The sequence below is a fragment of the Agelaius tricolor genome, unplaced genomic scaffold (genome assembly GCF_023055355.1).
Source record: "Agelaius tricolor isolate 1412-34295 unplaced genomic scaffold, bAgeTri1.0.p SCAF_34, whole genome shotgun sequence".
NCBI lineage: Eukaryota > Metazoa > Chordata > Aves > Passeriformes > Icteridae > Agelaius > Agelaius tricolor.
This window is the reverse complement of record NW_027269294.1, coordinates 614596-631207: the sequence shown is the minus strand read 5'-3', so window position 1 is coordinate 631207 and position 16612 is coordinate 614596. Positions and strand designations below refer to the sequence as shown.

At 59.1% G+C, this 16612-nt stretch overlaps 3 long non-coding RNA genes across 3 annotated transcripts in view; 2 read left to right on the top strand and 1 right to left on the bottom strand.

Annotated features, from left to right (window-relative positions):
- The window catches only part of LOC139602522 (uncharacterized), a 140409-nt gene that overhangs the window by 11018 nt on the left and 112779 nt on the right, over positions 1–16612 (bottom strand). The window lies entirely within an intron of this gene.
- Positions 723–1236, top strand: LOC139602523 (uncharacterized). Its single transcript, XR_011683282.1, has 2 exons — positions 723–835; positions 963–1236. It is a non-coding gene; the product is annotated as an uncharacterized lncRNA (long non-coding RNA).
- On the top strand, positions 11715–13498 carry LOC139602587 (uncharacterized). Its single transcript, XR_011683326.1, has 2 exons — positions 11715–11830; positions 12401–13498. It is a non-coding gene; the product is annotated as an uncharacterized lncRNA (long non-coding RNA).

Sequence of the window (16612 nt, the reverse complement as noted above, 5' to 3'; positions counted from 1 at the left end):
AGCCTCCGTGTACCCTCGTCCCGGGCTTTCCCTTCCCGTGCCGCTTTCCTGCACAGCCCGAGCTCCCTCGCCGCCCTTTGTCGTGCCCTGCTCTCGCTCCTCTCTTCCCGTGCCCCCTTTCCTTCTTTGCCCCGCAGCCGCGGGGCTCGGGCTGCCGGAGAATAAAGCCCCGAGGGCCGGAGCCCGGCGCCCCTGGGCCCTTGCGGGAGTCCCCGCGCGGGGCCGGAGGCTCTCGGCGGATCCCCCCGTGCCGCTCAAGCAGCGCGGCCGACAGCGCCGGAGCTGCGGCTTTGCCGGCATCGCGCTGAGAGCGGCCCCCGCTCCGTGCCGGGCCGTCCCCGCCGTCTGTGCCGCTCCCTCTCTCGCTGCCCCTGGCCCGTGACAGCGAGGCTGGGCAGGAACCTCAAGCCTTCTGGGGGCTGCCCCCCCTTTCTTGTTGCAGCAGAATCCCTTGCTGGGGCTATGCACGTGTGGGAAGGGCTTGGGGGAAGCGCTGCGCTGCTGTCCAGGGCAGTCGGATTCGTTCGGAGCCTTCTTTGGGGGTCAGGGAAAGGCGGGGTGAGGGCTCGGGGCTCTGATGCCGTTGGGGGCACCCCAAGGTGCCCAGGAGAGGGAGCCCCACGGCGGTGCAGGAGCAGGTGGGGGGCGGGCGAGGGGCGGGGGTCACGCTGGGTGCCGTCCCCCAGAGGGACCCAAAGCTGCCCCCAAATGCACAGGGAAATTGCATTCCAATGTCTTGGAACAGAGGCTCATCGGAAGTTCTCTCAGCTATCCAAGCACAGAGCCCTGGAGCCAAGTCAGCCTGAGCTGCTGCGTGCTTGCTGTGAGCCTTGAGGTGAGCGCGCATCATTCCGGCCTGGGATCGATTGAAATGCGCTAAGGAAACCAGCTCTGGGGAGGGAGGGAGGCAGGGAGGGAAATGCTCTCTTAACATGTGCCAATGCTTCTGTCAAACTCATCAGGGCAGGACAGCGTTCAGACTGAAAGTGTAAGAAGATGTGGAGTGAGACAGAGAATCTGACAGGAGCATCGGACTCACAAGTGCACGGATTTTGCAGAGCGCCGCTTGGATTTAAACTCAGAAGTTGTAAGGAATTTGGGAGGGAGAAGGGACATTTCAGAAGGAGAAGAAGGAGAAGATGTTACAGTCCTGGCAAAACCTTTTGTTCTGGCTAATAAAAGAAGTTAGTTTAAAAAATAAAAAATAAAATTTAAAAAGTGGTTTTTTTTCCTTCACTGTTGTATTCGTTGGTGGTTCGTTATATGGTGTGTTGTTTTATTTCTTGGTCTTATTAACTCTGTGTAAATAGTTTTTTGAGTGAAGCTAACTTTCTGGACGGGTTGGTTTGTATTTGAGGTAGGATTAATTTCAAGAGGTTTCTTTCCTAGACTTCTGATAGGTATTCCTGGGATTTTGGTTTTGTTGTTTACTGCATGTATCAACAGAGAGATTTGGTAGGGCCAGTTGGGCTGCTGGAGTTTTGGGTGTTAATTTATTAGATGGCTTTTGTTCAATGCAGTTTTGAATTGTTGAATTGTTGAAAGGGTTTTTAATGTAGTGGTTTTAAGGCGGTTTTTAAGAATTGTTTGTATCGTTTCATGTTGTTTGTAGTTGGTGTATGATCAGGGATATGGTGGAACTTCTTGAACGTTCTGGTATTAGTGTTCCTAAGTTCCGATTTCTTTCTGGTTTGATTTTTTTTTTTTTAGTTTTATTTTTTGAGACAGGGGCATTTATATGGTGGGGTTTTATAGGCAATATGTTTTTAAATTTGGGTAGTGATATTTTTTTAGTATTTTAATAGTATAGATTTTTTTATTTTCATGCTTTTTTTAAATTTTAAAATAATTTTAAAGATTATTGGTTATTATTTGTGGGTTAGCATAAATGTAGAGCTTTGGGGGCTTTTTTTAGTAATGTTTAGGGTCAGTTGTAGGGTTTTGAGTTTAGTGAGTTGGTTTGATTTTTTTAATTGGTGTTTGTTTTTACTAGCAGTTCTGTCATTTTCCATGTGTATCTGAGTTTTTTGGGGTTTTGAGCCATTGGTTTAGGAGGAAGTTTATGATGAGAATGTACGGAGCTTTTGGGCTAGTTATAGTGGGATTTAAAGTTTCTTTACAGTTAGGTTGGTTTGAGTTTTCCTTAGGGTTAAATGTTGTGGGGTCTTTGTTCTGTTAGTCCTAGAAATAGGTTTTGTTTGGATATGCTGCGATGGGATGAGCGTGGGCTGCGTAGCGGTGCTGACGAAGGTGCGGTATTTGTGTGGTTCTGATGTGTTGGGTTAATGAATTGATATGGTCTAATATATAGATTAAAGTAGAAATAAATACAAATATAAAAATAAATATAAAATGATAGTGGTAAACATAAATATAGAAAACAGATAAATATAAAAAACTATAATATATAGTATATTATTGTAACACACCATAATATATATAAATGATGGTCTATTTTATATATATATATATCTAAAGATATATAAATATAGATTGTAAATATAAAAATATTTAAATACAGTTAAAATAAATTGGGGTTTTTTTGATTTGATTTGGTTATAGGCTGGGGTTTTTTATAAATAATATAAATAACATAAAAATAGAAATACAAATATACAAATATATATTATATATACTGATATCTATAAATATTTATTATAAATAAATATAAGAAATATACAATATAAAAATGATATATCTATTTTCATATTATTTATATTATTTATAGAAAACCCCCTCCTCTGTGCAGTCTGTCACAGTTGCCCACAGTCTGTCGTGCTGCTTACAGAAGTGCCAAGAGCCAAAACCTTGAGGAACAGACCTTAATGTGACTCTATAAATGGCTTTAATAATCCCCTCCTTTCTTGTTTTCTTTTTGAGGCAATCCTGATTGCCTTTGGTTTTCTCCAGCCAGAGTTAATCCAAAATCTGTCTCTTCAGGCCCCTTTCTGACCTTGCCTAGAGCACAGCACACTTTGTTCCCCCTTGAATGTTTCTCCTGGCTGGTGAGGCCATGAAAGGAGTGGGAGATGATGTGAGAGGAGCTCAGTGCGGGGCAATTGCAGAGTTCCTCGCTCTCCCCTGTGCAATAAGGAGGGGAGCAGTGCCCAGCAGGCAGACGATGGAACGAGTGGAGATGCCTTGTGAGGAAGGCAGAAGGAATTAATGTCTGCAGGAGCCCAGGGAGCGCTGGGGCTGTAACTGGGAGATGCACAGCAGACATTCTCCCCACACAGGGCAGGGCCGGTTTCTCCTGTTTCTGGGCAATGCCGGGGTGGCTGTCACTGCTGCTGCCACTGGAACTCTCAGCCCAGGGCTCAGGCCATCAGCGCCAGCAATCATCTCTGCCAGCTCATGGGCATTGCTGAATGTCTCCTGTGCTGCTCAGTGACGCTCAGCAGTCTCAGTTCTGCTGAAAATCATTTCAGTGGGAGCTATGAGGCACAAAAATGCTGAGACCGCTTTCACAGAGCCACCTGTCCCCCGTGAGTGCAGGGTGCAATCCCAGCAGAGCAGGGGCAGCTCTCCCTGGCTGTGCTTTCTCTCAGCACCTGAATGACCCTCAGTGGTTGGCAGGAAAGGGGCTCCAGTAAAGTGCCTCCTTTCTCCTCTTCCTGGAGTCCCAGCTGCAGAAAGAACTGAGCAGTGGGGTGCAATCCTTGTTTGAAATGGCTGAGAATGAACCTCGATCCCAGCCTCAGAACTGAGCCCCGATCGTTGCGTTTGCCTTCTCCTGGGTGCGCTGCAGTCGCTGCCGTGCCCCAGGGCAGGGATTTGTGTGCCAGCCTTAGCAGGCTGAAGTGTTGGAGATCTCTGGGTGGGCAGGAAATGGAATGGGCTGCCTTGGCCGCACCTGCTCCTGCCAGCTGGATCCAATATCCATGGGGGACTTTGCAGGCACCGCGTGCGTCAGTCCCGCTCCTTAGGACAGGCTCCCAGCTCTGCCCTGGCACTGATCCGGGAGCTCTGGGACACCAAGGGTTTGGAGCGGCCCCTGAGCCTCGGCAATGCCTGCAGGGCTGGAGGCTTCCCTGGGCCAGGGCAGGGAATCCCTGCTCGTTCCCAGGCGGGAATGCCCGGGCTGGAGCAGCTGGGAGGCGTGGCCCATGGAAAGGGACGCGAGCTAAAGGCCGAGAGCTCCGGGGAAAGCAGCGGCTGCCAAGGGAGCTGAGCCAGAGGCAGCCCGGGCAGGGCAGAGGATGGGAATCCTGAAAGGTGAACGCGCCCAGACCGGCAGAGGGCAGAAAGCAAAAGTCCAAGCCAGCAAAAGACAACGTAAACCGTGGAGATAAAAAGACTCTTGAATTTGCCTTTTCATAATGAAATAAATCCAGCTGGAACAACAGAAATAAAAGCAGTGGGAAGGATCATAGCAACAGGTGGGGTTTTGCTCAGCTCTGCTTTGCTTTGATTCCACTACAAAAGATCAAGGCTTCTCAGGAAGATGGAAATGAACACATAGGTTGATCCAAGAGCAGTGAAAAGTGGGAATGAGGCACTTTTAGCCCCAGGAATGGCTCTTCCCTTGTGCGCTAAGAGAGCTTCAGCAGCAATTCCCGCTTTGGTGACATTTTCCAACAACGTGGATTTTCTACAGGGGCAGACTTGGAAAAGAGCAGCTCCACGTTGAGATCATGTTGAGAGCTGCTCCTGAGTGTCACAGCTGCAGCTCCCCAGAAGCTGAACTGTTCACTGCAGAAAGAAGGAGAGGCAATTTGTTTTGCCATTAGCAGTGTGCTAACAATGTGTGCCATGCAAAGGTCACGAGCAGAGATGGCAGCAGGCTTTGCTCTGAGAAGCAGAACAGGTTGGATTTAGGGCATCCTAAGGAGATTGGAGTGAGACAAAAGCTCAGCTGCTAGGAGCAGAGGAGCACGTGGATCCATCCAGGGATTTCTGTCATGGAAAGCTAAATAGGCAAAGATCTGGCATCAGCTTTAATTGATGGCTGTCATCTTTCCGCTTTTGAGACCTAGTCAGTGGCACGGTATTGGCCAGAGTTTTAAAAAGAAAATGGCATCAGGTGTTATGAATCTTAGCTAGGTGTGATTGCGTAAAGAAGGAAAGGAGAACAGCGCTGTTTCTCTTTGTTTTGGAGCCTGCAGCCATGGTGGCTGCTTTGCACAGTGCACGTTGGTAGCGGTCGGTGTGCGAGAGTCTGTCAAATGAATATGAAAGCTTCTGGCCATGCCTTGATCCCGCGCAAGGAGCACAGAGCGAGTTCTCCCCTCAGGAGCAGCCCTGTCGGCCGGCAGTGCCGGCTCCTCCCGGGCACTGCCATGCGCCTCCTCCTCCTGGCGGAGCCCGAGCAGAGAGCCCGCGTCCCCGAGTGCCCGGGCGGGATGCGAGTCCCGGGCTCGGGCCTGTCCCTCTGCTCCCGCTCAGTGCAAGGGGCTCGGTGCCGGCTGCTGCCGAGCCCCGGCCGCTGGGGCTCCGCTTCCTCTGCCCAAGCTGCCGCTGTCCCTGAGCGAGGCGGGGCAGCTGCCATGGCCCGGGAGCGCGGCCATCCTTGGCGAGCTGCTCCTTCCCGGCGGCGGCAGCTGGGAGCTGCCTCAGCCTGAGCTCAGGAGCCGGGCAGGAGCGCCCGGATCGTCACCCGCTGCTGCCCGCTCCGGCCCGGGCACCGGGCACCCCTTCGCTTCCCCCGGGCCGAGCGGATCCGGGGCTGTTCCCCGCGCCGCGGCAGCGCCCGGAGCCACGAGCGGCATCGCTCCGTGAGCCGGAGGCGGCGCAACAAACCCGGCTGGGGATAATGGGATATCGCAGTGCTGGGATAACGCGGTATTGCAGACAGGCTGCATTTGATGGCATCCTTTCAGGGCAGGCTTCCTACCTTCTAATGCCACGGGTGGGTTTTTTGCTAGCCTGCAGCAGTTCTCCCAGGAGAATCAAATGTGTGAGAGGTCCATTCCCTGTGACCATCTGTGGGGATGGCCGCAGTCAATTCCACCACCCTGTGAACTGAGACTAATAAATTGGGCATTTTTCTGGTCTCAGAATCGGGAGTCCTGTGGGTTGTTTGCTTGTTTTTTTTTTTTTGGTTGTTTTTGTTTTTGGTTTTTTTTTTTTTTGGTTTTGTTTTTTTTGTTGTTTTTTTTTTTTTTTGGTGGTGAAGGTGAGGAGGGCTCAGGGACAAAGTGCTCCGCTGCTGGCACTTGGACCCAGTCGCAGGTGGGCAGGCCGAGGGCTGTGAAGCCGGGACTTGAGCCCTGTGCTTCGGGGGTGCAGAACGAGGCTCGCCCAGGCCTGGAGCACAGAGGCCGAGTCCTGCATTTTGGGGCCCGGGGCCAGAGCCCAAATGCTGCGTGCGAGTGCTCGGAAGGCGGAGCCCCGGCCCGGCGCTGTCCGGGCCCGGCCCCGGCCTGACGGGGGCGGCTTCGGGGCTGAGAGAAGCGCTCAGGCGCTCCCTCGTGGCGCTCGGCAGCGGAGGCCGAGCTCCGGCCGAGGCTCTTCCCGGAGCCGGGACACTCGTGGGGCCTCTCCCCGGTGCCGATGGGCGGGGGGTGAGGAGCCGGGAGCGCGGCGTTGCGGAGCCCGTGGGGCCGGCGTTCGGGGGCTCGGGCCCAGCCCCCGCCGCGGTCTCGGGTGCCGGAGGCCCCGGGGCCGTTGCCGGGCGGGCGGGGAGGTGCCGGGGGCAGGAGGCGGGGCGGGAGCCGCGGTGTCCCCGGGCCTGGGCGGGTCCCGGCCGGGGCTCGGCGAGCCCGGGCCCGACGGAGCGGGACGGGAAGGCGGGGCCGACGGTTGCCGCTCCCTGCCCGCCACTCCCGCCCGCGGCGCCGGGACACGGAAGGTGACACCGGGACGGGGCTCTGCGGGCTCAGGAGAGCCAGGCCCCTCCCGCCCCATAGCGATGCCAGTCCCGATGGCGACGGGGGAGAGGCGGCACCGCCCGGGGCCCCCCGGCAGAGCCAGGCAGCGCTCGGCCCCCGCAGCCCGGGACGCGGTCACGGCCCCGCCGCAGCGGCCCGGGCTCCGAGCGGTCCCCGGCGGGAGCAGCCGTCGGGCGGGGCTCGCACAGCGCCGAGCGAGGCTCCCGAGCGATAGCCCCGGGACCGGGGGGGACAGGGGGGCGGGGCCGGCACAGGTGCGAGGGGCGGGGCCACGGAGCGCGGGCACGGGGCGATGCGACGGTGCCACCGCCACCGAGGCCGGGGGTGGCGGGCAGAGCGCCGCTGGGGTGTGCCGGGCGGTGCCGCCTCTCCCCCGTCGGGCGGATGGAAGCGGCAGCGGGCCCGGGACCGGTTTGGGGCCCGGGATGGCCGCGGGCACGGGGCGCTGCCGGGTGCGGGATCGCGGCCGTTCCCCGGTGCGGAGCCGCCGTGTGGGGCCGGCACCACGCAGGGCGCCCTCTGGCGGACACGGAGCGCGGTGCGAGCGCGGCGCCCCCGCCTGGCGGGGGAACGCGGTGCGGGGGGCGGAGCCTGAAAACAGGTGGCGGGGACAGGGGCGGAACCGGGCGGCACAAGGGACGGGGCCTGAGAGAACGGGGGCGGGGCCAGGCGGCACAAAGGGCGGGACCAGGGGCGGGGCCGGCTCAGGTGTGCACGGCGGGCGCGGCTCAGGTGTGCGGGGCCCCAGAGCGGCTGCGCGGGGCGGGGCCGAGGTGTTTTAGACCCCGGAAATCGCCTCGGCCGCCATTTGCTCACTCAGAGCACGGTGCGGACGGGAGCTCCGTGTGCGGGCTCCGCAGGTAAGGCGCGGAGGCTTCGGCCTCCCTTTCTGTCCCTCTCTCTAGCCCTCCTTCCTTCCCCGCGTATTCCCTTTCTTTCTCCCACTTCCCTCTCGCCCTAAAACGCTCCTTTCCTCTCCTCCCAAACCCGACTCCCCCCACTCGTTCCTGTCGTGTCCCTTCCCCACTACTCCCTTCTATTCCTCCTCTTTCCACCGTCCCTCTTGTCCCCCCTCGGCCTTTCCCTTCCTGTCCCGCTTCCGTCGTCACTCCGACCCCTCTCCCTCCCCGTCCTCACCACCCTCATCTCTCCTGTCTCCCCGTCCTCCCGTTTCCTTCTTTTCTCGCAGCCGCGGGGTGCCGGGCAAGAATAAAGCCCTGAGGGCCGGAGCCCGGCGCCCCCGGCCTCGCTGGGGTCCCCACACGGGGCCGGAGCCGCTCTGCGGGTCCCCCCATTGCAGTCCAACACACCGCCCGACACCGCCGGGGCTCCGGCTTTCCCAACATCACACTGGGGGGGTCCTGGGGTGGGGGGGCCCGAGTTACAGGGGCCCCCTCATTAGGAGGGGGTCCCAGGGGGGAGGGGGGTTTAGGAGGGGCCCCCTCATTAGGAGGGGGTCCCAGGGGGGAGGGGGGGGGTCAGGAGGGGCCCCCTCATTAGGAGGGGGTCCCAGGGGGGGAGGGGGGTTAGGAGGGGCCCCCTCCGGAGGAGGGGGTCCCTGGGGGGGGGGGTGGGGGAGGGCCCCCTCCGGAGGAGGGGGTCCAGGGGAGGGGGCGGGGTCTGGGGGGCGTAATCCCCCTCCAGGCTCCGCCCCCTTCCCCGGACCCCCTCCTCTGGACGGGGTCCCACCCCGGCCCCCTCCAGGGACCCCCTCCTCCGGACCGGGGCCCGGGAGGGGGGGGGGGGGGGGGGATGGGGGGGACGTAGAGGGGGGCACGTCACTCTGCAGCGTCAACACACGTAAAAAAAAAAAAATTGCCAGACACACGACCGTCCCCTGCCGTGCTGTCCCCGCCCGCCCCATCCTCCCCCCGGGCCCCGGTCCGGAGGAGGGGGTCCCTGGAGGGGGCCGGGGCGGGACCCCGTCCGGAGGAGGGCGTCCAGGGGAGGGGGCGGGGCCTGGGGGGTATTACCCCCAGGCCCCGCCCCCTCCCCTGGACCCCCTCCTCCGGAGGGGGCCCTCCCCCACCCCCCCCCCAGGGACCCCCTCCTCCGGAGGGGGCCCCTCCTAACCCCCCTCCCCCCTGGGACCCCCTCCTAATGAGGGGGCCCCTCCTATCCCCCCCCCCTCCCCCCTGGGACCCCCTCCTAACGAGGGGGCCCCTCCTAAACCCCCCCTCCCCCCTGGGACCCCCCTCCTAATGAGGGGGCCCCTGTAACTCGGGCCCCCCACCCCAGGACCCCCCCAGTGTGATGTTGGGAAAGCCGGAGCCCCGGCGGTGTCGGGCGGTGTGTTGGACTGCAATGGGGGGACCCGCAGAGCGGCTCCGGCCCCGTGTGGGGACCCCAGCGAGGCCGGGGGCGCCGGGCTCCGGCCCTCAGGGCTTTATTCTTGCCCGGCACCCCGAGCCCCGCGGCTGCGAGAAAAGGAGGACAGTGGGGAATGGAAAACAAGAACAGGGGAACGGAGAAGAAGGTGGGGAGAGATCGGGGTGTGCAGGACAGCAGAGGACGGGGCTGGGGGGAAGGCAGGCTGGAGAAAGGAGCGGGATTGAGGGCGGGTGGGGAGCGACTGGTGGGGGGGAAGGGGGAGCTGGGAGCGGGGTCAGGGGGGAGTCCGGCTGGGGAGGGAAGGCAGAGGATGAGAAAGTAGGGTAGGGTAGGTGGGGTAGAGAACGAGAGAAGGGCGGCCGTAGGGGGGGAGGGAGGGGAGGGCTAGGGGGGAGAGGGAGGGGGGGGGGTTTGGGGGGGGGGAGGGTGTAGGGGGTGGGGGAGGGGTGGAAGGGAGGGTAGAAAGGAGAAATACACAGAAATACAACACAACAGAAACGCAGGAGAAAAGAAACGCAGAGAAAAAGAAATATAGGGCCCCGGCCGGCAGCAACCTCCCTCACCCAACGCCCAGGAGCAAATGGCTCCGCTGTGACCTCCCCGCGCCTTAAATCCCCCAAGGCCCCGCCCCGCGCAGCCGCACTGGGGTCCCGCACACCTGTGCAGGCCCCGCCCCTCGCACCTGTGTCGGCCCCGCCCCCAGGGCCCCGCCTCCCCCCCGCCCCCCGCCCGCCCATAAATCCCGGCGGATCGGCGCCTGTCCCGTTTTTTGCGTGGGATGCTCATCCCGGGAGGCGGCGGGAGCGTCGGTCGGAGCGCTGTGCGGAGATCCGGATCGGGGGCTGCTGCTGGTGCTGCGCGGGGTCCACGGTGCTCGGCTGGGAGCGGGACGGGGATGGGGATTTAGGCCTGGGAATTGGTATCCTGGTCCTGCCGCTATTTCTTGTGGAAGCTGGGCCGAGCTGCTTCTTTCTCGGCGGGCAGGGTATGGGTGCCAAGGCCAGAGAATCGAGGTAGCATTGGGGCTGGCATCGGGACCACTATCGCTGCGGTCGGGAAAAGCCGCTCCGGGACAGGCGCTGCCGCTCCGGTTGCGGCCAGCGCGGGGCTGGGTCTCGCCGGGGCTCCAGGCACGCTCCGGCTGCGGCGGCAGGGAGCCGGTGCCGTGCCGCTGCCATGGCCGCCAGGAGGACGACGCTTCCCCGGAGCAGCCTCTGGATCGCGGCTGGCAGCGGGAAGGACACCGAGACCGCCCGTACCGGCCCCGGGACCCCATGGGCATCGCCGCTCGCTCAGCGCCGCCGCCCGCCCCGCGGGGCGCCCCCTGGCGGACACGGCGCCGCCCCGCAGCCCCCCCGGCCCGGTAACGCCACGAGCGCCGCGCTCCCCTACGAGCCCCAGCGCCCGCAGCCCCTGCTCCGTGCCCGCAGCCCCTGCTGGGGGCTGCAGCTTCCCAGCCACGAGCAGCCGCTCTGGGACGGCCGCTGGGGCCGAGGCGTTGCTGCTCCCGCTCCCATTGTGCCTGGGGTGGGACTGGGGCCCCAGGGAAACGCTAGGAAAAACCCCATGGGTTAAAAAACCAGTGCAAACGATTTGTTCTTTATTTCCAGAGCCGTGGGAATCATCAAGTCAAATGTGAGAAGTGACTGGCCCAGCTGTGCATCAAACCCAGAATTTTGGCCTTCTCAGCACCCTGCTCCAAACACCTGAGCCAATCCCAGGGCTGTTCCAAAGGCCCTGTGTGGGATGGCAATGACTGCTGCCACTAAGAGAACTCCTCTGCAAATGCAGCTCCTTCCCTTCTGCTACTGCTGCTTTGCACAGCAGCCCCTGCAATGGCTGTGGGGCAGAACTGGCTGGCACTCAACATGGCAGCACCAAACTCTTCCCCATAGCCCTGATTGTTCTGCCCTTGCCAGGATTTCCCCAGCAGCTGTAAATGTGCTCCCACAATGTCCCTTTGTTTCCCCAGGAAGAAGCCAACAAGACAAGCCCTGAGGGTTACCTTGCTCCATGGCCAAAGCTCTTCTGGAGAGTGCCGGGGGGCGTTGCCTGCAGGTGAGTGTTGCCAGCTCCAAACCATGCTGGCTGCTGAGGCCAGGGCTGTTTTTCTGGCCCAGGGGCCTCGGTGTCTCCTGCTGGCTGCCAGCCATGCTCCTTGGTGTTCCCTGGCTGTGTCCCAGCTGGCTGGGAGCGCAGGGCAGGAGGAGGCCAGGAGCTCCTGAAAGGCAGCAGCACCTCGTGTCTTTGGCATCTGCAGGGGAGGAGCTGTGCCTGCACTGTGGCTCCTGGGCCAGGGGCTGCTCTGAGCAGGCCCCTGGAAATGCTTCAGCCCGGACAGAGACCACCAGCAGCCCAGCAGGACCCCAAGGAGCAGCTGGCATTGCTGGGAATGGAGGCACGGGCCCTTTGCAGAGGGGCTCAGCAGCAACTCCTGGCTCAGAGCTCCCACACAGCTGCCAGCTGTGGCCCAGCCACCCCAAATCCCTTCCCTCCTCCCCAGCCTGAGGCCATCGGCCATCAGCAGCATCAAAGCCAAGGCCATCTTCCCCCACAGATGTTCAATCCCAGGCAGCAGCCCTCAGAGGTACCTGAAAATCAGTGGGATGGAGTTCGGAGTTTTTCAGGGATCCAGCTGGAAGTGCAGAAGTGATGGAAAGCTTTCCCAGGTAGGTGCCACTGGAGGTGTGCTGAAGACAAAGCTGTGCATCCCTTTCCTGAGAGAAAAGAATTTGTAGAGGCCCCTGCTGAGGCTCTGAAAGGAGCTGAGCTTCTGCAGGGAGAGATGTCCCCCCCTGGGCACAGGGGCTGCCTCAGCTCAGGCTGGGAGCACATCTGGCCACTGCCTTCTCCTGCTCTAAACCATCCACTGGATCTTCTCCATCCTGGAGCTAAGGGGGGTGAAATGGGCTCCATTCCAGGCAGCTCTGGCCAGTGAGCCCAGGGACACCATTGGGCTGAGGGTTCTCAACAGCCACTTCTATGGAATAGAACCCTGGCCTTGGCCCTGTGCTGCTGAGCTTCCTTGGAAGCTCTGCTGGCTCCTGACACAGCTGCTGTCCAAGGCAGCAGCTCTGCATGGGAATGCCCACACTCCATGGGGCACTGGGAGGTTACTGCAGCAGGAATGGAGCAGGGAATTTGGGGCTATGGGTAGAATTCATCAGAACTGGCACAGCTGACAGGGAACCCCAAATCTGGGCACCATACAGAGAACAATCTTTGTCCTGCCCTGTCAGCTCCAACCCCTGGGCTGAGAAGTTTTGGGAATTAAATGGATGGAATGATACAAACCACAGCAAGTGGCATCACCCAGAGGGACAATCCGGGTCCCAGACAATTGCTCCACAATCCACTATGGGGGAAAACACCCTGTGCCTGCCAGGAGCTCTGACTCTGCTTCTCTACCAGCTCCTGAGCAGTGTCAGGGCCACCATGAGGGCCTTAAAATCCAAACAAACCCCCTATCCCACACAGTGAATAATCCAAATAAAGAAATGCATTCTTGTCATCAAAGCTCCAAACTGTGTCAAGAGCTCTGCCAACAAGTTAATGGGATTCCCAAGAATCTCATGAATGCTCTTGGTTTCAGTTTTATGTATTTTTAATCCCTCAGTGGGCAGCCTGTACATCTTATCCTGGGATTTAGAGGCTGAGCAGGGCTGGCTTTGGGTTGACCCCCACCTCTGGCCCCAGCCTGTGCAAACACACCTTGTGCCAGGCTGGGTGAACTCATCACCTCAGCGTTTCCCTCCTAAATATCCCCTCCTTATCTCTCTGGAGATTCACTGACATTTTGCCCAAACCATGCACTCCTCACCTCCATGTGGCCTCCAAGTGTCCATTCTGTTCCTCACAGGTGCCCTGGTGCCACCGTGTTGGTCCCTTGGCCTTTCTCCAGCCCGAGGCTGCTCCTCTGCTCGCTCTCTGCAGTCTCATCCCACAGGGATCCTCTTCTCCCTTCCCTGCTGGCTGCTGCCAAGGAAGGAGGCCACAGGGAGTCTCCAGTGCTGCCCCCTCAGCCCTGGAGAGTCCTGGCTGTGGGCCCGAGGGGCCTGGGATTTCCCAGGGAAATTGTCTGCTGGTCTCCCTTCAATGACCTCAGCAATTCCCTCCAAAATGCCACCTCACTGCCCCTGACATCCCCTCACATTCCATTGCCCTACACAAACAGTTCTTGGATCCCCTCTAGATCACACCAGGTTTTCAGCCACATGAATGGCATCACCTGTGCCCACTGCTCGTTATTCACCCAACCAAAATCAAGAGCAAATGTTGGTTGGGCTTTAATAACAACTTGAAAGAACTTTACAGCACAATAAATCACCTTTTTCTTCTGTGGGTTTTTTTTCCCTTCAGCTGCTGGGCTTCCCTGTGAGGATGTGTGCTGAGCTCTGGGTGGAGGGGACTGTCAGGCTGAAGGGCTGTGGGTTTGTGTTCTTCTCCCTGGGCATCAGCCACTGCCCCAATCCCTTTGCCCAGGCTGTTCCCTGTGCCTGTGCTCAGGCTGGGGCAGCACAGGCAGACGCAGCTCTCAGCACTCCCTGCTCCAAACACAGCTCTGGCCTCCGCTGCAATCTGGCTCTGCTGGGAGGTTTGCTCCTAGAGAAATCCAAGAATTGCTCATGGCAATGTGGAGAATCAATCTCCACAAAGGGAGGTAAGGAATAAAATCCTGCTCTGGGAGCCCTTGGGATCTGCAGGGCTGCTGAGGGAAGGGGACATTCCCTGCCTGCAGTGCACACAGCCCCACCTGCAGCAGCCAGCCCAGCCTGCCAGCTGGGCTCTGCCAGCCCCTCTCTGAGCACCCTCCCTGTGCTGCTCCCTCTCGGTGCCTTTGGCAATCCCAGCCTGAGCCTGAGCAGCCCAAAGCTCTGGCTGGCAGCCCAGGGACAAAGGGACGCTCCCAGGGATGGGGCACATTCCCAGCAAACGCTCCCAGCAGGGCCCAGAGGCACCCCTGGAGCTCCTGGCTGGGGCTGGCAGGAGGGCACAGCCCCCAGCTGGGCTGGCAGTGGCAGCAGTGACAGCAGCCAAGTGCCACGCTCTGGTGGCACAGCACAGACACCCAGGCCAGCACTGCCCGTGGGAGGGGCACAATGAATGCTGCTCCCTGTGCTGCCCCATGCCAGCAGGAAAGCTCCAGGGGCATGGAAACTCCTGCCCCTTCCCCCCAGCCCAGATGGGCACTCCTCAGCTCCCAACACCCAGTTCTCACCTCCAGCCTGCTCCCGGGGCTGCTGCCACCTTCCTGACAAGGTGCCAAAGGCCCCTGGGCACAGGGCTCCCTCTGTGTCTCAGGGCTTGGGCACGGCAGGGACCAGGCTGCTCCAGCAAGGACAGCCTGGAAGCAGAGCAGATGTCCCAGGGCTGGCAACGGGCTGGGGACAGCAGTTCTGAAACCCAGAGTGCTGAAAACAGCCCCCAAAGTGTTCTATGGTCACACCTTGAACATGGCTCCAAAGGGCAGCAGCTCTGGTGCCAGAGCAGCACCTGCACCATTCCCTGTGCCAGCCCTGGCTCACTGAAAAACAAAACAAATCAACCACACCCAGGCCTTGTTTGCACAATTCCTGATCCAAACCCTCACCTTTCCTGCCCAGCACTGAGGCAAATCTGACACAGCATTGAGAAGTGGCCTTTGCTGAGAGCAGCCATCATCCCAGTCCTCCAGCCTTGGCAAGATTGTGCAGTGAATGGACCTCAGCTCTACTCCTAAACCTCAATTTCTGTCAGTTTTTGTTAGAAAGATACTGGACAGGAAATCATGCAGCAGAATTTGCAAATTGCACAAGGAATAACAAGGCCCAGAGCAAAGCCAACCACCCCCATCACTGCTGCAGCCCAGTTCTGGGAGAAATGCTGATCTCATTTCTAAATACTGCCCTTCCCTCCCACTCAGTCCTTCCCTGCACATCCCTGCAGAGCATGGACTCCATCTTTTGCTGCCAACAGCACCTCTCCAGCCCAGAGCCCACTGCTCACAGACACAAACTGAGCAAGCCTAAGGCAATGTTCCCAGCAGCAGATGCAATTCCTGAACTCCCTTTTCCCTGGATTCTGAGCCCTTGCAGGAAACTCAGCTCAGCCCAGAGTCTGTTCTGCTTTCCCAGAGGGAAATACAGCCTGATGGGCCCCAGCTCTGGCACCACATTGCCCTTGTTCCTGCTGCCCTGGAAAGGCACAGGCAAAGCCAGTCCCTCAGAGCCCATCCCTGGGCCCCAGGAGAGCTGGAGCTGCTCCCAGATGCCAGGGCCCTGCAGGGCTGTGCTGACACGAGCACAGGCTGACCCCTGTGCCCAGCACCACCCCTCACTCTGCTCCCACGGCTCCCAAATGCTGCCAGCCCTGCCTCTGCCCCTGTGCCAGGGCCGTGCCTGCCCCCAGCCCCAGCAGAGGCTGTCACCCAGCCCTGCAGCGGCTGCCAGCCCTGGCAGAGCTGGGCATGCACTGAGAGCTCCCCAAGGAAGGCCCAGAGCAGCCCTGGGCTGCACAGACAATGCCCAAGCTGCCCTCAGGGCACAGCCAGCACCACAGCTCCAGCAGCCCCAGGGAACTCTGGCACTGCCTCTGCACCTCTGCCCTTCTCCAGCAGGCACAGCTGGGGCTGGGCTGGCAGCAATGGCATTGCCATGGCAGCTCATGCCAGCAGAGAGGAAAAGGGGAGCCCTGTGTCCCTCTGACTCACCCCACAGCGTGGGCAGGACCAGAGCCCTCCAGCGCAGAGCCCTGCTGCTGAAGCCTCTTGCCTTTGGCTGCTCCAACACCAAAGCTTCGGGCAAACGTGGCAGGAGTTGGATGATTTTTCCTGCCCTGAAAGAGAGGAGAAAAGAAAATTAAGTCCACTGTGGAAGTCCAAGGATCCCAGCTCTCCTAGCTCTGCTCTGCTGGCTCACTATGGGGTTTTACCCAGGAGAGGTGACACCAATTCAAACACAAACGTGTCCTTTGCCAGCACTTTTATTCCTGACTATTTCAGACAATGAAAGGATGCTCATTTTTCATCTTGCATTCTCTGCCTCATTTGAACAGAACCATTTTTATCCCAGAGCCCACGTGGCAGCCATTCCATCCTTTGCCATTGGACTTGGCACAAAGGAAGGGACACCCGGGATGCTGCACCACAAGAAATCCCAAAGAGAATCCCCTCCAAAACCTCCCAGGGAAAGGTTTTTTGCTTTTGGGACACAAGAAAGGCCTTGGGCCATTTGCACCCACATGGAAAGCCCACACTGAGCACTTGCTTTTAAAGATGTTGCACTTGAAGTTACAGACATGGAATTGCTTTGGCATTTGGCATTTCCTGCACCCACACAAACACATTCAAGGAATTAAGCGCAGAGTCCTGAAGTTTGGTTATTCCAATGCTGTTTTGGTAGTGCCACTTGACACACCAAAATCCACAGCAACACTTCAAAAAATGCAAAGCAACTTTCACCCCCACAGCCCCC